This window comes from Heterodontus francisci, chromosome 28 (assembly GCF_036365525.1).
Source record: "Heterodontus francisci isolate sHetFra1 chromosome 28, sHetFra1.hap1, whole genome shotgun sequence".
In the NCBI taxonomy this organism is placed as follows: domain Eukaryota; kingdom Metazoa; phylum Chordata; class Chondrichthyes; order Heterodontiformes; family Heterodontidae; genus Heterodontus; species Heterodontus francisci.
Window position 1 is genome coordinate 15,103,470 of NC_090398.1, and position 22,961 is coordinate 15,126,430.

Sequence of the window (22,961 nt, forward strand, 5' to 3'; positions counted from 1 at the left end):
CCCCTGTGTGCACCCTCCTGTCTAATTCCCCCTGTGAGCACCCTCCTGTCTAATTCCCCCTGTGTGCACCCTCCTGTCAAATGCCCCCAGTGAACACCCTCCTGTCTAATTCCCCCTGTGAACACCCTCCTGTCTAATTCCCCCTGTGTGCACCCTCCTGTCAAATGCCCCCAGTGAACACCCTCCAGTCTAATTCCCCCTGTGTGCACCCTCCTGTCTAATTCCCCCTGTGTGCACCCTCCTGTCAAATGCCCCCAGTTAACACCCTCCTGTCTAATTCCCCCTGTGAACACCCTCCTGTCTAATTCCCCCTGTGAACAGTCCCTTGTCTAATCTCCCTGTGAACACAATCCTGTCTAATTCCCCCTGTGATCACCCTCCTGTCTAATTCCCCATGTGATCACCCTCCTGTCTAACCCCCACTGTGAGCATCCTCCTGTCTAACTCTCCTTGTGCACATCATCCTCTCTAATTCAACCTGTGAACACCCACCTGCCTAATTCCCCCTCTGAACAACCTCCTATCTAATTCCCCCTGTGAGCACCATCCTCTCTGATTCCCCCTGTGAACAGCCTCCTGTCTAATTTCCCCCTGTCAACACCCTCATGTCTAAATCCCCCTTTGAACAACCTCCTGTCTCATTCCCCCTGTGAACACCCTCCTGTCAAATTCCCTCTGTGAATACCCTCCTGTCAAATTCCCTCTGTGAATACCTTCCAGTCTAATTCCCCCTGTGTGCACCCTCCTGTCTAATTCCCCCTGTGAGCACCCTCCTGTCTAATTCCCCCTGTGTGCACCCTCCTGTCTAATTCCCCCTGTGAGCACCCTCCTGTCTAATTCCCCCTGTGTGCACCCTCCTGTCAAATGCCCACAGTGAACACCCTCCTGCCTAATTCCCCCTGTGAACACCCTCCTGTCTAATTCCCCTTGTGTGCACCCTCCTGTCAAATGCCCCCAGTGAACACCCTCCAGTCTAATTCCCCCTGTGAACACCCTCCTATCTAATTCCCCCTGTCTGCACCCTCCTGTCTAATTCCCCCTGTGTGCACCCTCCTGTCAAATGCCCCCAGTGAACACCCTCCTGTCTAATTCCCCCTGTGAACACCCTCCTGTCTAATTCCCCCTGTGTGCACCCTCCTGTCAAATGCCCCCAGTGAACACCCTCCTGTCTCATTCCCCCTGTGAACACCCTCCTGTCTAATTCCCCCTGTCTGCACCCTCCTGTCGAATTCCCCCTGTGTGCACCCTCCTGTCTAATTCCCCCTGTGTGCACCCTCCTGTCAAATGCCCCCAGTTAACACCCTCCTATCTAATTCCCCCTGTGAACACCCTCCAGTCTAATTCCCCCTGTGAACAGTCCCTTGTCTAATCTCCCTGTGAACACAATCCTGTCTAATTTTTCCTGTGATCACCCACCCGTCTAATTCCACCTGTGATCACCCTCCTGGCTAATTCCCCCTGTGATCACCCTCCTGTCTAACTCCCACTGTGAGCATCCTCCTGTCTAACTCTCCTTGTGCACATCATCCTCTCTAATTCAACCTGTGAACACCCACCTGCCTAATTCCCCCTCTGAACAACCTCCTATCTAATTCCCCCTGTGAGCACCATCCTCTCTGATTCCCCCTGTGAACAGCCTCCTGTCTAATTTCCCCCTGTCAACACCCTCCTGTCTAAATCCCCCTGTGAACAACCTCCTGTCTCGTTCCCCCTGTGAACACCCTCCTGTCAAATTCCATCTGTGAATACCTCCTGTCAAATTCCCTCTGTGAATACCCTCCAGTCTAATTCCCCCTGTTTGCAGCCTCCTGTCTTTTTCTCGCTCTGCACAACCTCCTGTCTAATTCCTCCTGTGAAAGCCCATCCTGTCCAATTCTCCCTGTGATCAGCCTCCTGTGTAATTCTCCCAGTGAAAACCCTCCTGTCTATATCCCCCTGTGAACATCCTGCCCTCAAATTCTTCCTGTGAACACCCTACTGCATAATTCCCCCTGTTATCACGCACCTGTCAAAATCCACCTGTGAACACCCTCCTGTCTCATTCCCCCTGTGATCACCCTCCTGTCAAATTTCCCCTGTGAACACCCTCCTGTCAAAATCCCCCCTGTGAACACCCTCATGTCAAATTTCCCCTGTGAACACCCTCCTGTCTAATTCACCATGTGAACACCTTCCTGTCAAATTCCCCTTGTGAACACCCTCCTGTCTCATTCCCCCTGTGAACACCCTCCTGTCAAATTTCCCCTGTGAACACCCTCCTGTCAAATTCCCCCCTGTGAACACCCTCCTGTCTCATTCCCCCTGTGAACACCCTCCTGTCAAATTCCTCCCTGTGAACACCCTCCTGTCTCATTCCCCCTGTGAACACCCTCCTGTCAAATTTCCCCTGTGAACACCCTCCTGTCTAATTCACCCTGTGAACACCCTCCTGTCAAATTCCCCCTGTGAACACACTCCTGTCTCATTCCCCCTGTGAACACCCTCCTGTCAAATATCCCCTGTGAACACCCTCCTGTCAAATTCCCCCCTATGAACACCCTCCTGTCTCATTCCACCTGTGAACACCCTCCTGTCAAATTCCCCCCTGTGAACACCCTCCTGTCTCATTCCCCCTGTGAACACCCTCCTGTCAAATTCACCCTGTGAACACCCTCCTGTCAAATTCCCCCTGTTATCACGCTCCTGTCAAAATCCACCTGTGAACATCCTCCTGTCAAATTCCCCCCTGTGAACACCCTCCTGTCAAATTCCCCCCTGTGAACACCCTCCTGTCTCATTCCCCCTGTGAACACCCTCCAGTCAAATTCCCCCCTGTGAACACCTTCCTGTCAAATTCCCCCTGTGAACACCCTCCTGTCTCATTCACCCTGTGAACACCCTCCTGTCAAATTCCCCCCTGTGAACACCCTCCTGTCTAATTCCCCTGTGAACACCCTCCAGTCTCATTCCCCCTGTGAGCACTCTCCTGTCAAATTCCCCCTGTGAACACCCTCATGTCAAATTTCCCCTGTGAACATCCTCCTGTCTCATTCACACTGTGAACACCCTCCTGTCTAATTTCCCCTGTGAACACCGTCCTGTCTCATTCCCCCTGTGAAAACTCTCCTTTCAAATTTCCCCTGTGAACACCCACCTGTCAAATTTCCCCTGTGAACACCCTCCTGTCGAATTCACCCTGTGAACACCCTCCTGTCAAATTCCCCCTGTGAACACCCTCCTGTCTCATTCCCCCTGTGAACACCCTCCTGTCAAATTCCCCCCTGTGAACACCCTCCTGTCTCATTCCCCCTGTGAACACCCTCCTGTCAAATTCACCCTGTGAACACCCTCATGTCAAATTCCCCCTGTTATCACGCTCCTGTCAAAATCCACCTGTGAACATCCTTCTGTCAAATTCCCCCCTGTGAACACCCTCCTGTCAAATTCCCCCCTGTGAACACCCTCCTGTCTCATTCCCCCTGTGAACACCCTCCTGTCAAATTCCCCCCTGTGAACACCTTCCTGTCAAATTCCCCCAGTGAACACCCTCCTGTCTCATTCCCCCTGTGAATACCCTCCTGTCTAATTCACCCTGTGAACACCCTCCTGTCAAATTCCCCCTGTTATCACGCTCCTGTCAAAATCCACCTGTGAACACCCTCCTGTCTCATTCCCCCTGTGATCACCCTCCTGTCAAATTTCCCCTGTGAACACCCTCCTGTCAAAATCCCCCCTGTGAACACCCTCATGTCAAATTTCCCCTGTGAACACCCTCCTGTCTAATTCACCCTGTGAACACCTTCCTGTCAAATTCCCCTTGTGAACACCCTCCTGTCTCATTCCCCCTGTGAACACCCTCCTGTCAAATTTCCCCTGTGAACACCCTCCTGTCAAATTCCCCCCTGTGAACACCCTCCTGTCTCATTCCCCCTGTGAACACCCTCCTGTCAAATTCCCCCCTGTGAACACCCTCCTGTCTCATTCCCCCTGTGAACACCCTCCTGTCAAATTCACCCTGTGAACACCCTCCTGTCAAATTTCCCCTGTGAACACCCTCCTGTCTAATTCACCCTGTGAACACCCTCCTGTCAAATTCCCCCTGTGAACACCCTCCTGTCTCATTCCCCCTGTGAACACCCTCCTGTCAAATTTCCCCTGTGAACACCCTCCTGTCAAATTCCCCCCTATGAACACCCTCCTGTCTCATTCCCCCTGTGAACACCCTCCTGTCAAATTCCCCCCTGTGAACACCCTCCTGTCTCATTCCCCCTGTGAACACCCTCCTGTCAAATTCCCCCTGTTATCACGCTCCTGTCAAAATCCACCTGTGAACATGCTCCTGTCAAATTCCACCTGGGAACATCCTCCTGTCAAATTCCCCCCTGTGAACACCCTCCTGTCAAATTCCCCCCTGTGAACACCCTCCTGTCTCATTCCCCCTGTGAACACCCTCCAGTCAAATTCCCCCTGTGAACACCTTCCTGTCAAATTCCCCCTGTGAACACCCTCCTGTCTCATTCCCATTGTGAATACCCTCCTGTCTAATTAACCCTGTGAACACCCTGCTGTCAAATTTCCCCTGTTATCACGCTCCTGTCAAAATCCACCTGTGAACATGCTCCTGTCAAATTCCCCCCTGTGAACACCCTCCTGTCAAATTCCCCCCTGTGAACACCCTCCTGTCTCATTCACCCTGTGAACACCCTCCTGTCAAATTCCCCCCTGTGAACACCCTCCTGTCTAATTCCCCTGTGAACACCCTCCAGTCTCATTCCCCCTGTGAGCACTCTCCTGTCAAATTCCCCCTGTGAACACCCTCATGTCAAATTTCCCCTGTGAACATCCTCCTGTCTCATTCACACTGTGAACACCCTCCTGTCTAATTTCCCCTGTGAACACCGTCCTGTCTCATTCCCCCTGTGAACACTCTCCTTTCAAATTTCCCCTGTGAACACCCACCTGTCAAAGTTCCGCTGTGAACACCCTCCTGTCGAATTCACCCTGTGAACACCCTCCTGTCAAATTCCCCCTGTGAACACCCTCCTGTCTCATTCCCCCTGTGAACACCCTCCTGTCAAATTCCCCCCTGTGAATACCCTCCTGTCTCATTCCCCCTGTGAACACCCTCATGTCAAATTCCCCCTGTTATCACGCTCCTGTCAAAATCCACCTGTGAAAATGCTCCTGTCAAATTCCCCCCTGTGAACACCCTCCTGTCAAATTCCCCCCTGTGAACACCCTCCTGTCTCATTCCCCCTGTGACCACCCTCCTGTCAAATTCCCCCCTGTGAACACCTTCCTGTCAAATTCCTCCAGTGAACACCCTCCTGTCTCATTCCCCCTGTGAATACCCTCCTGTCTAATTCACCCTGTGAACATCCTCCTGTCAAATTCCCCCTGTTATCACGCTCCTGTCAAAATCCACCTGTGAACATGCTCCTGTCAAATTCCCCCCTGTGAACACCCTTCTGTCAAATTCCCCCCTGTGAACACCCTCCTGTCTCATTCCCCCTGTGAACACCCTCCTGTCTCATTCCCCCTGTGAGCACTCTCCTGTCAAATTCCCCCTGTGAACACCCTCATGTCAAATTTCCCCTGTGAACACCCTCCTGTCTAATTCACCCTGTGAACACCCTCCTGTCTCATTCCCCCTGTGAACACCCTCCTGTCAAATTCCCCCCTGTGAATACCCTCCTGTGTCATTCCCCCTGTGAACACCCTCATGTCAAATTCCCCCTGTTATCACGCTCCTGTCAAAATCCACCTGTGAACATCCTTCTGTCAAATTCCCCCCTGTGAACACCCTCCTGTCAAATTCCCCCCTGTGAACACCCTCCTGTCTCATTCCCCCTGTGAACACCCTCCTGTCAAATTCCCCCCTGTGAACACCTTCCTGTCAAATTCCCCCAGTGAACACCCTCCTGTCTCATTCCCCCTGTGAATACCCTCCTGTCTAATTCACCCTGTGAACACCCTCCTGTCAAATTCCCCCTGTTATCACGCTCCTGTCAAAATCCACCTGTGAACATGCTCCTGTCAAATTCCCCCCTGTGAACACCCTCCTGTCAAATTCCCCCCTGTGAACACCCTCCTGTCTCATTCCCCCTGTGAACACCCTCCTGTCAAATTCCCCCTGTGAACACCCTCATGTCAAATTTCCCCTGTGAACACCCTCCTGTCTAATTCACCCTGTGAACACCCTCCTGTCTCATTCCCCCTGTGAACACCCTCCTGTCAAATTCCCCCCTGTGAACACCTTCCTGTCAAATTCCCCCTGTGAACACCCTCCTGTCTCATTCCCCTGTGAATACCCTCCTGTCTAATTCACCCTGTGAACACCCTCCTGTCAAATTTCCCCTGTTAAAACGCTCCTGTCAAAATCCACCTGTGAACATGCTCCTGTCAAATTCCCCCCTGTGAACACCCTCCTGTCTCATTCACCCTGTGAACACCCTCCTGTCTCATTCCCCCTGTGAATACCCTCCTGTCTAATTCACCCTGTGAACACCCTCCTGTCAAATTCCCCCTGTTATCACGCTCCTGTCAAAATCCACCTGTGAACATGCTCCTGTCAAATTCCCCCCTGTGAACACCCTCCTGTCTCATTCCCCCTGTGAACACCTTCCTGTCAAATTCCCCCTGTGAACACCTTCCTGTCAAATTCCCCTGTTAAAACGCTCCTTTCAAAATCCACCTGTGAACATGCTCCTGTCAACTTCCCCCCTGTGAACACCCTCCTGTCTCATTCACCCTGTGAACACCCTCCTGTCAAATTCTCCCCTGTGAACACCCACCTGTCAAATTTCCACTGTGAACACCGTCCTGTCTCATTCCCCCTGTGAACACTCTCCTGTCAAATTCCCCCTGTGAACACCCTCCTGTCTCATTCCCCCTGTGAATACCCTCCTGTCTAATTAACCTTGTGAACACCCTGCTGTCAAATTTCCCCTGTTATCACGCTCCTGTCAAAATCCACCTGTGAACATGCTCCTGTCAAATTCCCCCCTGTGAACACCCTCCTGTCAAATTCCCCCCTGTGAACACCCTCCTGTCTAATTCCCCTGTGAACACCCTCCAGTCTCATTCCCCCTGTGAGCACTCTCCTGTCAAATTCCCCCTGTGAACACCCTCATGTCAAATTTCCCCTGTGAACATCCTCCTGTCTCATTCACACTGTGAACACCCTCCTGTCTAATTTCCCCTGTGAACACCGTCCTGTCTCATTCCCCCTGTGAACACTCTCCTTTCAAATTTCCCCTGTGAACAACCACCTGTCAAATTTCCCCTGTGAACAACCTCCTGTCGAATTCACCCTGTGAACACCCTCCTGTCAAATTCCCCCTGTGAACACCCTCCTGTCTCATTCCCCCTGTGAACACCCTCCTGTCAAATTCCCCCCTGTGAATACCCTCCTGTCTCATTCCCCCTGTGAACACCCTCCTGTCAAATTCACCCTGTGAACACCCTCATGTCAAATTCCCCCTGTTATCACGCTCCTGTCAAAATCCACCTGTGAACATCCTTCTGTCAAATTCCCCCCTGTGAACACCCTCCTGTCTCATTCCCCCTGTGAACACCCTCCTGTCAAATTTCCCCTGTGAACACCCTCATGTCAAATTTCCCCTGTGAACACCCTCCTGTCTAATTCACCCTGTGAACACCCTCCTGTCTCATTCCCCCTGTGAACACCCTCCTGTCAAATTCCCCCCTGTGAACACCTTCCTGTCAAATTCCCCCTGTGAACACCCTCCTGTCTCATTCCCCTGTGAATACCCTCCTGTCTAATTCACCCTGTGAACACCCTCCTGTCAAATTTCCCCTGTTAAAACGCTCCTGTCAAAATCCACCTGTGAACATGCTCCTGTCAAATTCCCCCCTGTGAACACCCTCCTGTCTCATTCACCCTGTGAACACCCTCCTGTCTCATTCCCCCTGTGAATACCCTCCTGTCTAATTCACCCTGTGAACACCCTCCTGTCAAATTCCCCCTGTTATCACGCTCCTGTCAAAATCCACCTGTGAACATGCTCCTGTCAAATTCCCCCCTGTGAACACCCTCCTGTCTCATTCCCCCTGTGAACACCTTCCTGTCAAATTCCCCCTGTGAACACCTTCCTGTCAAATTCCCCTGTTAAAACGCTCCTTTCAAAATCCACCTGTGAACATGCTCCTGTCAACTTCCCCCCTGTGAACACCCTCCTGTCTCATTCACCCTGTGAACACCCTCCTGTCAAATTCTCCCCTGTGAACACCCACCTGTCAAATTTCCACTGTGAACACCGTCCTGTCTCATTCCCCCTGTGAACACTCTCCTGTCAAATTCCCCCTGTGAACACCCTCCTGTCTCATTCCCCCTGTGAATACCCTCCTGTCTAATTAACCTTGTGAACACCCTGCTGTCAAATTTCCCCTGTTATCACGCTCCTGTCAAAATCCACCTGTGAACATGCTCCTGTCAAATTCCCCCCTGTGAACACCCTCCTGTCAAATTCCCCCCTGTGAACACCCTCCTGTCTAATTCCCCTGTGAACACCCTCCAGTCTCATTCCCCCTGTGAGCACTCTCCTGTCAAATTCCCCCTGTGAACACCCTCATGTCAAATTTCCCCTGTGAACATCCTCCTGTCTCATTCACACTGTGAACACCCTCCTGTCTAATTTCCCCTGTGAACACCGTCCTGTCTCATTCCCCCTGTGAACACTCTCCTTTCAAATTTCCCCTGTGAACAACCACCTGTCAAATTTCCCCTGTGAACAACCTCCTGTCGAATTCACCCTGTGAACACCCTCCTGTCAAATTCCCCCTGTGAACACCCTCCTGTCTCATTCCCCCTGTGAACACCCTCCTGTCAAATTCCCCCCTGTGAATACCCTCCTGTCTCATTCCCCCTGTGAACACCCTCCTGTCAAATTCACCCTGTGAACACCCTCATGTCAAATTCCCCCTGTTATCACGCTCCTGTCAAAATCCACCTGTGAACATCCTTCTGTCAAATTCCCCCCTGTGAACACCCTCCTGTCTCATTCCCCCTGTGAACACCCTCCTGTCAAATTCCCCCCTGTGAACACCTTCCTGTCAAATTTCCCCAGTGAACACCCTCCTGTCTCATTCCCCCTGTGAATACCCTCCTGTCTAATTCACCCTGTGAACACCCTCCTGTCAAATTCCCCCTGTTATCACGCTCCTGTCAAAATCCACCTGTGAACATGCTCCTGTCAAATTCCCCCCTGTGAACACCCTCCTGTCAAATTCCCCCCTGTGAACACCCTCCTGTCTCATTCCCCCTGTGAACACCCTCCTGTCAAATTCCCCCCTGTGAACACCTTCCTGTCAAATTCCCCCAGTGAACACCCTCCTGTCTCATTCCCCCTGTGAATACCCTCCTGTCTAATTCACCCTGTGAACACCCTCCTGTCAAATTCCCCCTGTGAACACCCTCCTGTCTCATTCCCCCTGTGAACACCCTCCTGTCAAATTCCCCCCTGTGAATACCCTCCTGTCTCATTCCCCCTGTGAACACCCTCCTGTCAAATTCACCCTGTGAACACCCTCATGTCAAATTCCCCCTGTTATCACGCTCCTGTCAAAATCCACCTGTTAACATCCTTCTGTCAAATTCCCCCCTGTGAACACCCTCCTGTCTCATTCCCCCTGTGAACACCCTCCTGTCAAATTCCCCCCTGTGAACACCTTCCTGTCAAATTTCCCCAGTGAACACCCTCCTGTCTCATTCCCCCTGTGAATACCCTCCTGTCTAATTCACCCTGTGAACACCCTCCTGTCAAATTCCCCCTGTTATCACGCTCCTGTCAAAATCCACCTGTGAAAATGCTCCTGTCAAATTCCCCCCTGTGAACACCCTCCTGTCAAATTCCCCCCTGTGAACACCCTCCTGTCTCATTCCCCCTGTGACCACCCTCCTGTCAAATTCCCCCCTGTGAACACCTTCCTGTCAAATTCCTCCAGTGAACACCCTCCTGTCTCATTCCCCCTGTGAATACCCTCCTGTCTAATTCACCCTGTGAACACCCTCCTGTCAAATTCCCCCTGTTATCACGCTCCTGTGAAAATCCACCTGTGAACATGCTCCTGTCAAATTCCCCCCTGTGAACACCCTTCTGTCAAATTCCCCCCTGTGAACACCCTCCTGTCTCATTCCCCCTGTGAACACCCTCCTGTCTCATTCCCCCTGTGAGCACTCTCCTGTCAAATTCCCCCTGTGAACACCCTCATGTCAAATTTCCCCTGTGAACACCCTCCTGTCTAATTCACCCTGTGAACACCCTCCTGTCTCATTCCCCCTGTGAACACCCTCCTGTCAAATTCCCCCCTGTGAATACCCTCCTGTCTCATTCCCCCTGTGAACACCCTCATGTCAAATTCCCCCTGTTATCACGCTCCTGTCAAAATCCACCTGTGAACATCCTTCTGTCAAATTCCCCCCTGTGAACACCCTCCTGTCAAATTCCCCCCTGTGAACACCCTCCTGTCTCATTCCCCCTGTGAACACCCTCCTGTCAAATTCCCCCCTGTGAACACCTTCCTGTCAAATTCCCCCAGTGAACACCCTCCTGTCTCATTCCCCCTGTGAATACCCTCCTGTCTAATTCACCCTGTGAACACCCTCCTGTCAAATTCCCCCTGTTATCACGCTCCTGTCAAAATCCACCTGTGAACATGCTCCTGTCAAATTCCCCCCTGTGAACACCCTCCTCTCAAATTCCCCCCTGTGAACACCCTCCTGTCTCATTCCCCCTGTGAGCACTCTCCTGTCAAATTCCCCCTGTGAACACCCTCATGTCAAATTTCCCCTGTGAACACCCTCCTGTCTAATTCACCCTGTGAATACCCTCCTGTCTAATTCACCCTGTGAACACCCTCCTGTCAAATTCCCCCTGTTATCATGCTCCTGTCAAAATCCACCTGTGAACATGCTCCTGTCAAATTCCCCCCTGTCAAGACCCTCCTGTCAAATTCCCCCCTGTGAACACCCTCCTGTCTCATTCCCCCTGTGAACACCCTCCTGTCTCATTCCCCCTGTGAGCACTCTCCTGTCAAATTCCCCCTGTGAACACCCTCATGTCAAATTTCCCCTGTGAACACCCTCCTGTCTAATTCACCCTGTGAACACCCTCCTGTCTCATTCCCCCTGTGAACACCCTCCTGTCTCATTCCCCCGGTGAACACCCTCCAGTCAAATTGCCCCCTGTGAACACCTTCCTGTCAAATTCCCCCTGTGAACACCCTCCTGTCTAATTCACCCTGTGAACACCCTCCTGTCAAATTTCCCCTGTTAAAACGCTCCTGTCAAAATCCACCTGTGAACATGCTCCTGTCAAATTCCCCCCTGTGAACACCCTCCTGTCTCATTCACCCTGTGAACACCCTCCTGTCTCATTCCCCCTGTGAATACCCTCCTGTCTAATTCACCCTGTGAACACCCTCCTGTCAAATTCCCCCTGTTATCACGCTCCTGTCAAAATCCACCTGTGAACATGCTCCTGTCAAATTCCCCCCTGTGAACACCCTCCTGTCTCATTCCCCCTGTGAACACCCTCCTGTCTCATTCCCCCTGTGAGCACTCTCCTGTCAAATTCCCCCTGTGAACACCCTCATGTCAAATTTCCCCTGTGAACACCCTCCTGTCTAATTCACCCTGTGAACACCCTCCTGTCTCATTCCCCCTGTGAACACCCTCCAGTCAAATTGCCCCCTGTTAACACCTTCCTGTCAAATTCCCCCTGTGAACACCTTCCTGTCAAATTCCCCTGTTAAAACGCTCCTGTCAAAATCCACCTGTGAACATGCTCCTGTCAACTTCCCCCCTGTGAACACCGTCCTGTCTCATTCCCCCTGTGAACACTCTCCTGTCAAATTCCCCCTGTGAACACCCTCCTGTCTCATTCCCCCTGTGAATACCCTCCTGTCGAATTAACCCTGTGAACACCCTGCTGTCAAAATTCCCCTGTTATCACGCTCCTGTCAAAATCCACCTGCGAACACCCTCATGTCAAATTTCCCCTGTGAACACCCTCCTGTCTAATTCACCCTGTGAACACCCTCCTGTCTCATTCCCCCTGTGAACACCCTCCTGTCAAATTCCCCCCTGTGAATACCCTCCTGTCTCATTCCCCCTGTGAACACCCTCATGTCAAATTCCCCCTGTTATCACGCTCCTGTCAAAATCCACCTGTGAACATCCTTCTGTCAAATTCCCCCCTGTGAACACCCTCCTGTCAAATTCCCCCCTGTGAACACCCTCCTGTCTCATTCCCCCTGTGAACACCCTCCTGTCAAATTCCCCCCTGTGAACACCTTCCTGTCAAATTCCCCCAGTGAACACCCTCCTGTCTCATTCCCCCTGTGAATACCCTCCTGTCTAATTCACCCTGTGAACACCCTCCTGTCAAATTCCCCCTGTTATCACGCTCCTGTCAAACTCCACCTGTGAACATGCTCCTGTCAAATTCCCCCCTGTGAACACCCTCCTGTCAAATTCCCCCCTGTGAACACCCTCCTGTCTCATTCCCCCTGTGAACACCCTCCTGTCTCATTCCCCCTGTGAGCACTCTCCTGTCAAATTCCCCCTGTGAACACCCTCATGTCAAATTTCCCCTGTGAACACCCTCCTGTCTAATTCACCCTGTGAATACCCTCCTGTCTAATTCACCCTGTGAACACCCTCCTGTCAAATTCCCCCTGTTATCATGCTCCTGTCAAAATCCACCTGTGAACATGCTCCTGTCAAATTCCCCCCTGTCAAGACCCTCCTGTCAAATTCCCCCCTGTGAACACCCTCCTGTCTCATTCCCCTTGTGAACACCCTCCTGTCTCATTCCCCCTGTGAGCACTCTCCTGTCAAATTCCCCCTGTGAACACCCTCATGTCAAATTTCCCCTGTGAACACCCTCCTGTCTAATTCACCCTGTGAACACCCTCCTGTCTCATTCCCCCGGTGAACACCCTCCAGTCAAATTGCCCCCTGTGAACACCTTCCTGTCAAATTCCCCCTGTGAACACCCTCCTGTCTCATTCCCCTGTGAATACCCTCCTGTCTAATTCACCCTGTGAACACCCTCCTGTCAAATTTCCCCTGTTAAAACGCTCCTGTCAAAATCCACCTGTGAACATGCTCCTGTCAAATTCCCCCCTGTGAACACCCTCCTGTCTCATTCACCCTGTGAACACCCTCCTGTCTCATTCCCCCTGTGAATACCCTCCTGTCTAATTCACCCTGTGAACACCCTCCTGTCAAATTCCCCCTGTTATCACGCTCCTGTCAAAATCCACCTGTGAACATCCTTCTGTCAAATTCCCCCCTGTGAACACCCTCCTGTCAAATTCCCCCCTGTGAACACCCTCCTGTCTCATTTCCCCGGTGAACACCCTCCAGTCAAATTGCCCCCTGTGAACACCTTCCTGTCAAATTCCCCCTGTGAACACCCTCCTGTCTCATTCCCCTGTGAATACCCTCCTGTCTAATTCACCCTGTGAACACCCTCCTGTCAAATTTCCCCTGTTAAAACGCTCCTGTCAAAATCCACCTGTGAACATGCTCCTGTCAAATTCCCCCCTGTGAACACCCTCCTGTCTCATTCACCCTGTGAACACCCTCCTGTCTCATTCCCCCTGTGAATACCCTCCTGTCTAATTCACCCTGTGAACACCCTCCTGTCAAATTCCCCCTGTTATCACGCTCCTGTCAAAATCCACCTGTGAACATCCTTCTGTCAAATTCCCCCCTGTGAACACCCTCCTGTCAAATTCCCCCCTGTGAACACCCTCCTGTCTCATTCCCCCTGTGAACACCCTCCTGTCAAATTCCCCCCTGTGAACACCTTCCTGTCAAATTCCCCCAGTGAACACCCTCCTGTCTCATTCCCCCTGTGAATACCCTCCTGTCTAATTCACCCTGTGAACACCCTCCTGTCAAATTCCCCCTGTTATCACGCTCCTGTCAAACTCCACCTGTGAACATGCTCCTGTCAAATTCCCCCCTGTGAACACCCTCCTGTCTCATTCACCCTGTGAACACCCTCCTGTCTCATTCCCCCTGTGAATACCCTCCTGTCTAATTCACCCTGTGAACACCCTCCTGTCAAATTCCCCCTGTTATCACGCTCCTGTCAAACTCCACCTGTGAACATGCTCCTGTCAAATTCCCCCCTGTGAACACCCTCCTGTCAAATTCCCCCCTGTGAACACCCTCCTGTCTAATTCCCCCTGTGAACACCCTCCTGTCTCATTCCCCCTGTGAGCACTCTCCTGTCAAATTCCCCCTGTGAACACCCTCATGTCAAATTTCCCCTGTGAACACCCTCCTGTCTCATTCACCCTGTGAACACCCTCCTGTCTCATTCCCCCTGTTATCATGCTCCTGTCAAAATCCACCTGTGAACATGCTCCTGTCAAATTCCCCCCTGTCAGGACCCTCCTGTCAAATTCCCCCCTGTGAACACCCTCCTGTCTCATTCCCCTTGTGAACACCCTCCTGTCTCATTCCCCCTGTGAGCACTCTCCTGTCAAATTCCCCCTGTGAACACCCTCATGTCAAATTTCCCCTGTGAACACCCTCCTGTCTAATTCACCCTGTGAACACCCTCCTGTCAAATTGCCCCCTGTGAACACCTTCCTGTCAAATTCCCCCTGTGAACACCCTCCTGTCTCATTCCCCTGTGAATACCCTCCTGTCTAATTCACCCTGTGAACACCCTCCTGTCAAATTTCCCCTGTTAAAACGCTCCTGTCAAAATCCACCTGTGAACATGCTCCTGTCAAATTCCCCCCTGTGAACACCCTCCTGTCTCATTCACCCTGTGAACACCCTCCTGTCTCATTCCCCCTGTGAATACCCTCCTGTCTAATTCACCCTGTGAACACCCTCCTGTCAAATTCCCCCTGTTATCACGCTCCTGTCAAAATCCACCTGTGAACATGCTCCTGTCAAATTCCCCCCTGTGAACACCCTCCTGTCTCATTCCCCCTGTGAACACCCTCCTGTCTCATTCCCCCTGTGAGCACGCTCCTGTCAAATTCCCCCTGTGAACACCCTCATGTCAAATTTTCCCTGTGAACACCCTCCTGTCTAATTCACCCTGTGAACACCCTCCTGTCTCATTCCCCCTGTGAACACCCTCCAGTCAAATTGCCCCCTGTGAACACCTTCCTGTCAAATTCCCCCTGTGAACACCTTCCTGTCAAATTCCCCTGTTAAAACGCTCCTGTCAAAATCCACCTGTGAACATGCTCCTGTCAACTTCCCCCCTGTGAACACCGTCCTGTCTCATTCCCCCTGTGAACACTCTCCTGTCAAATTCCCCCTGTGAACACCTTCCTGTTTCATTCCCCCTGTGAATACCCTCCTGTCGAATTAACCCTGTGAACACCCTGTTGTCAAAATTCCCCTGTTATCACGCTCCTGTCAAAATCCACCTGTGAACATGCTCCTGTCAAATTCCCCCCTGTGAACACCCTCCTGTCAAATTCCCCCCTGTGAACACCCTCCTGTCTCATTCACCCTGTGAACACCCTCCTGTCAAATTCCCCCCTGTGAACACCCTCCTGTCTAATTCCCCTGTGAACACCCTCCAGTCTCATTCCCCCTGTGAGCACTCTCCTGTCAAATTCCCCCTGTGAACACCCTCATGTCAAATTTCCCCTGTGAACATCCTCCTGTCTCATTCACACTGTGAACACCCTCCTGTCTAATTTCCCCTGTGAACACCGTCCTGTCTCATTCCCCCTGTGAACACTCTCCTTTCAAATTTCCCCTGTGAACAACCACCTGTCAAATTTCCCCTGTGAACACCCTCCTGTCGAATTCACCCTGTGAACACCCTCCTGTCAAATTCCCCCTGTGAACACCCTCCTGTCTCATTCCCCCTGTGAACACCCTCCTGTCAAATTCCCCCCTGTGAATACCCTCCTGTCTCATTCCCCCTGTGAACACCCTCATGTCAAATTCACCCTGTGAACACCCTCATGTCAAATTACCCCTGTTATCACGCTCCTGTCAAAATCCACCTGTGAACATCCTTCTGTCAAATTCCCCGCTGTGAACACCCTCCTGTCAAATTCCCCTCTGTGAACACCCTCCTGTCTCATTCCCCCTGTGAATACCCTCCTGTCTAATTCACCCTGTGAACACCCTCCTGTCAAATTCCCCCTGTTATCACGCTCCTGTCAAAATCCACCTCTGAACATCCTTCTGTCAAATTCCCCCCTGTGAACACCCTCCTGTCAAATTCCCCCCTGTGAACACCCTCCTGTCTCATTCCCCCTGTGAACACCCTCCTGTCAAATTCCCCCCTGTGAACACCTTCCTGTCAAATTTCCCCAGTGAACACCCTCCTGTCTCATTCCCCCTGTGAATACCCTCCTGTCTAATTCACCCTGTGAACACCCTCCTGTCAAATTCCCCCTGTTATCACGCTCCTGTCAAAATCCACCTGTGAACATGCTCCTGTCAAATTCCCCCCTGTGAACACCCTCCTGTCAAATTCCCCCCTGTGAACACCCTCCTGTCTCATTCCCCCTGTGAACACCCTCCTGTCTCATTCCCCCTGTGAGCACTCTCCTGTCAAATTCCCCCTGTGAACACCCTCATGTCAAATTTCCCCTGTGAACACCCTCCTGTCTAATTCACCCTGTGAACACCCTCCTGTCTCATTCCCCCTGTGAACACCCTCCTGTCTCATTCCCCCGGTGAACACCCTCCAGTCAAATTGCCCCCTGTGAACACCTTCCTGTCAAATTCCCCCTGTGAACACCCTGCTGTCTCATTCCCCTGTGAATACCCTCCTGTCTAATTCACCCTGTGAACACCCTCCTGTCAAATTTCCCCTGTTAAAACGCTCCTGTCAAAATCCACCTGTGAACATGCTCCTGTCAAATTCCCCCCTGTGAACACCCTCCTGTCTCATTCACCCTGTGAACACCCTCCTGTCTCATTCCCCCTGTGAATACCCTCCTGTCTAATTCACCCTGTGAACACCCTCCTGTCAAATTCCCCCTGTTATCACGCTCCTGTCAAAATCCACCTGTGAACATGCTCCTGTCAAATTCCCCCCTGTGAACACCCTCCTGTCTCATTCCCCCTGTGAACACCCTCCTGTCTCATTCCCCCTGTGAGCACTCTCCTGTCAAATTCCCCCTGTGAACACCCTCATGTCAAATTTCCCCTGTGAACACCCTCCTGTCTAATTCACCCTGTGAACACCCTCCTGTCTCATTCCCCCTGTGAACACCCTCCAGTCAAATTGCCCCCTGTTAACACCTTCCTGTCAAATTCCCCCTGTGAACACCTTCCTGTCAAATTCCCCTGTTAAAACGCTCCTGTCAAAATCCACCTGTGAACATGCTCCTGTCAACTTCCCCCCTGTGAACACCGTCCTGTCTCATTCCCCCTGTGAAGACTCTCCTGTCAAATTCCCCCTGTGAACACCCTCCTGTCTCATTCCCCCTGTGAATACCCTCCTGTCGAATTAACCCTGTGAACACCCTGCTGTCAAAATTCCCCTGTTATCACGCTCCTGTCAAAATCCACCTGTGAACATGCTCCTGTCAAATTCCCCCCTGTGAACACCCTCCTATCAAATTCCCCCCTGTGAACACCCTCCTGTCTCATTCACCCTGTGAACACCCTCCTGTCAAATTCCCCCCTGTGAACACCCTCCTGTCTAATTCCCCTGTGAACACCCTCCAGTCTCATTCCCCCTGTGAGCACTCTCCTGTCAAATTCCCCCTGTGAACACCCTCATGTCAAATTTCCCCTGTGAACATCCTCCTGTCTCATTCACACTGTGAACACCCTCCTGTCTAATATCCCCTGTGAACACCGTCCTGTCTCATTCCCCCTGTGAACACTCTCCTTTCAAATTTCCCCTGTGAACAACCACCTGTCAAATTTCCCCTGTGAACACCCTCCTGTCGAATTCACCCTGTGAACACCCTCCTGTCAAATTCCCCCTGTGAACACCCTCCTGTCTCATTCCCCCTGTGAACACCCTCCTGTCAAATTCCCCCCTGTGAATACCCTCCTGTCTCATTCCCCCTGTGAACACCCTCCTGTCAAATTCACCCTGTGAACACCCTCATGTCAAATTCCCCCTGTTATCACGCTCCTGTCAAAATCCACCTGTGAACATCCTTCTGTCAAATTCCCCCCTGTGAACACCTTCCTGTCAAATTTCCCCAGTGAACACCCTCCTGTCTCATTCCCCCTGTGAATACCCTCCTGTCTAATTCACCCTGTGAACATCCTCCTGTCAAATTCCCCCTGTTATCACGCTCCTGTCAAAATCCACCTGTGAACATGCTCCTGTCAAATTCCCCCCTGTGAACACCCTCCTGTCAAATTCCCCCCTGTGAACACCCTCCTGTCTCATTCCCCCTGTGAACACCCTCCTGTCAAATTCCCCCCTGTGAACACCTTCCTGTCAAATTCCCCCAGTGAACACCCGCCTGTCTCATTCCCCCTGTGAATACCCTCCTGTCTAATTCACCCTGTGAACACCCTCCTGTCAAATTCCCCCTGTTATCACGCTCCTGTCAAAATCCACCTGTGAACATGCTCCTGTCAAATTCTCCCCTGTGAACACCCTCCTGTCAAATTCCCCCCTGTGAACACCCTCCTGTCTCATTCCCCCTGTGAACACCCTCCTGTCTCATTCCCCCTGTGAGCACTCTCCTGTCAAATTCCCCCTGTGAACACCCTCATGTCAAATTTCCCTTGTGAACACCCTCCTGTCTAATTCACCCTGTGAACACCCTCCTGTCTCATTCCCCCTGTGAACACTCTCCTTTCAAATTTCCCCTGTGAACAACCACCTGTCAAATGTCCCCTGTGAACACCCTCCTGTCGAATTCACCCTGTGAACACCCTCCTGTCAAATTCCCCCTGTGAACACCCTCCTGTCTCATTCCCCCTGTGAACACCCTCCTGTCAAATTCCCACCTGTGAATACCCTCCTGTCTCATTCCCCCTGTGAACACCCTCCTGTCAAATTCACCCTGTGAACACCCTCATGTCAAATTCCCCCTGTTATCACTCTCCTGTCAAATTCCCCCTGTGAACACCCTCATGTCAAATTTCCCCTGTGAACACCCTCCTGTCTAATTCACCCTGTGAACACCCTCCTGTCTCATTCCCCCTGTGAACACTCTCCTTTCAAATTTCCCCTGTGAACAACCACCTGTCAAATGTCCCCTGTGAACACCCTCCTGTCAAATTCCCCCCTGTGAACACCCTCCTGTCTAATTCCCCTGTGAACACCCTCCAGTCTCATTCCCCCTGTGAGCACTCTCCTGTCAAATTCCCCCTGTGAACACCCTCATGTCAAATTTCCCCTGTGAACATCCTCCTGTCTCATTCACACTGTGAACACCCTCCTGTCTAATTTCCCCTGTGAACACCGTCCTGTCTCATTCCCCCTGTGAACACTCTCCTTTCAAATTTCCCCTGTGAACAACCACCTGTCAAATTTCCCCTGTGAACACCCTCCTGTCGAATTCACCCTGTGAACACCCTCCTGTCAAATTCCCCCTGTGAACACCCTCCTGTCTCATTCCCCCTGTGAACACCCTCCTGTCAAATTCCCCCCTGTGAATACCCTCCTGTCTCATTCCCCCTGTGAACACCCTCATGTCAAATTCACCCTGTGAACACCCTCATGTCAAATTCCCCCTGTTATCACGCTCCTGTCAAAATCCACCTGTGAACATCCCTCTGTCAAATTCCCCCCTGTGAACACCTTCCTGTCAAATTTCCCCAGTGAACACCCTCCTGTCTCATTCCCCCTGTGAATACCCTCCTGTCTAATTCACCCTGTGAACATCCTCCTGTCAAATTCCCCCTGTTATCACGCTCCTGTCAAAATCCACCTGTGAACATGCTCCTGTCAAATTCCCCCCTGTGAACACCCTCCTGTCAAATTCCCCCCTGTGAACACCCTCCTGTCTCATTCCCCCTGTGAACACCCTCCTGTCAAATTCCCCCCTGTGAACACCTTCCTGTCAAATTTCCCCAGTGAACACCCTCCTGTCTCATTCCCCCTGTGAATACCCTCCTGTCTAATTCACCCTGTGAACACCCTCCTGTCAAATTCCCCCTGTTATCACGCTCCTGTCAAAATCCACCTGTGAACATGCTCCTGTCAAATTCTCCCCTGTGAACACCCTCCTGTCAATTTCCCCCCTGTGAACACCCTCCTGTCTCATTCCCCCTGTGAACACCCTCCTGTCTCATTCCCCCTGTGAGCACTCTCCTGTCAAATTCCCCCTGTGAACACCCTCATGTCAAATTTCCCCTGTGAACACCCTCCTGTCTAATTCACCCTGTGAACACCCTCCTGTCTCATTCCCCCTGTGAACACTCTCCTTTCAAATTTCCCCTGTGAACAACCACCTGTCAAATGTCCCCTGTGAACACCCTCCTGTCGAATTCACCCTGTGAACACCCTCCTGTCAAATTCCCCCTGTGAACACCCTCCTGTCTCATTCCCCCTGTGAACACCCTCCTGTCAAATACCCACCTGTGAATACCCTCCTGTCTCATTCCCCCTGTGAACACCCTCCTGTCAAATTCACCCTGTTATCATGCTCCTGTCAAATTCCCCCCTGTGAACACCCTCCTGTCAAATTCCCCCCTGTGAACACCCTCCTGTCTCATTCCCCCTGTGAACACCCTCCTGTCTCATTCCCCCCGTGAGCACTCTCCTGTCAAATTCCCCCTGTGAACACCCTCATGTCAAATTTCCCCTGTGAACACCCTCCTGTCTAATTCACCCTGTGAACACCCTCCTGTCTCATTCCCCCTGTGAACACCCTCCTGTCTCATTCCCCCTGTGAACACCCTCCAGTCAAATTGCCCCCTGTGAACACCTTCCTGTCAAATTCCCCCTGTGAACACCCTCCTGTCTCATTCCCCTGTGAATACCCTCCTGTCTAATTCACCCTGTGAACACCCTCCTGTCAAATTTCCCCTGTTAAAACGCTCCTGTCAAAATCCACCTGTGAACATGCTCCTGTCAAATTCCCCCCTGTGAACACCCTCCTGTCTCATTCACCCTGTGAACACCCTCCTGTCAAATTCCCCCCTGTGAACACCCACCTGTCAAATTTCCCCTGTGAACACCGTCCTGTCTCATTCCCCCTGTGAACACTCTCCTTTCAAATTTCCCCTGTGAACACCCTCATGTCAAATTTCCCCTGTGAACACCCTCCTGTCTAATTCACCCTGTGAACACCCACCTGTCAAATTTCCCCTGTGAACACCCTCCTGCCAAATTTCCCCTGTGAACACCCTCCTGTCGAATTCACCCTGTGAACACCCTCCTGTCAAATTCCCCCTGTGAACACCCTCCTGTCTCATTCCCCCTGTGAACACCCTCCTGTCAAATTCCCCCCTGTGAATACCCTCCTGTCTCATTCCCCCTGTGAACACCCTCTGTCAAATTCACCCTGTGAACACCCTCCTGTCAAATTCCCCCTGTGAACACCCTCCTGTCTCATTCCCCCTGTGAACACCCTCCAGTCAAATTGCCCCCTGTGAACACCTTCCTGTCAAATTCACCCTGTGAACACCCTCCTGTCGCATTCCCCCTGTGAACATGCTCCTGTCTAATTCACCCTGTGAACACCCTCCTGTCAAATTTCCCCTGTTAAAACGCTCCTGTCAAAATCCACCTGTGAACATGCTCCTGTCAAATTCCCCCCTGTGAACACCCTCCTGTCTCATTCACACTGTGAACACCCTCCTGTCTCATTCCCCCTGTGAACACTCTCCTTTCAAATTTCCCCTGTGAACAACCACCTGTCAAATGTCCCCTGTGAACACCCTCCTGTCAAATTCCCCCCTGTGAACACCCTCCTGTCTAATTCCCCTGTGAACACCCTCCAGTCTCATTCCCCCTGTGAGCACTCTCCTGTCAAATTCCCCCTGTGAACACCCTCATGTCAAATTTCCCCTGTGAACATCCTCCTGTCTCATTCACACTGTGAACACCCTCCTGTCTAATTTCCCCTGTGAACACCGTCCTGTCTCATTCCCCCTGTGAACACTCTCCTTTCAAATTTCCCCTGTGAACAACCACCTGTCAAATTTCCCCTGTGAACACCCTCCTGTCGAATTCACCCTGTGAACACCCTCCTGTCAAATTCCCCCTGTGAACACCCTCCTGTCTCATTCCCCCTGTGAACACCCTCCTGTCAAATTCCCCCCTGTGAATACCCTCCTGTCTCATTCCCCCTGTGAACACCCTCATGTCAAATTCACCCTGTGAACACCCTCATGTCAAATTCCCCCTGTTATCACGCTCCTGTCAAAATCCACCTGTGAACATCCCTCTGTCAAATTCCCCCCTGTGAACACCTTCCTGTCAAATTTCCCCAGTGAACACCCTCCTGTCTCATTCCCCCTGTGAATACCCTCCTGTCTAATTCACCCTGTGAACATCCTCCTGTCAAATTCCCCCTGTTATCACGCTCCTGTCAAAATCCACCTGTGAACATGCTCCTGTCAAATTCCCCCCTGTGAACACCCTCCTGTCAAATTCCCCCCTGTGAACACCCTCCTGTCTCATTCCCCCTGTGAACACCCTCCTGTCAAATTCCCCCCTGTGAACACCTTCTAGTCAAATTTCTCCAGTGAACACCCTCCTGTCTCATTCCCCCTGTGAATACCCTCCTGTCCAATTCACCCTGTGAACACCCTCCTGTCAAATTCCCCCTGTTATCACGCTCCTGTCAAAATCCACCTGTGAACATGCTCCTGTCAAATTCTCCCCTGTGAACACCCTCCTGTCAATTTCCCCCCTGTGAACACCCTCCTGTCTCATTCCCCCTGTGAACACCCTCCTGTCTCATTCCCCCTGTGAGCACTCTCCTGTCAAATTCCCCCTGTGAACACCCTCATGTCAAATTTCCCCTGTGAACACCCTCCTGTCTAATTCACCCTGTGAACACCCTCCTGTCTCATTCCCCCT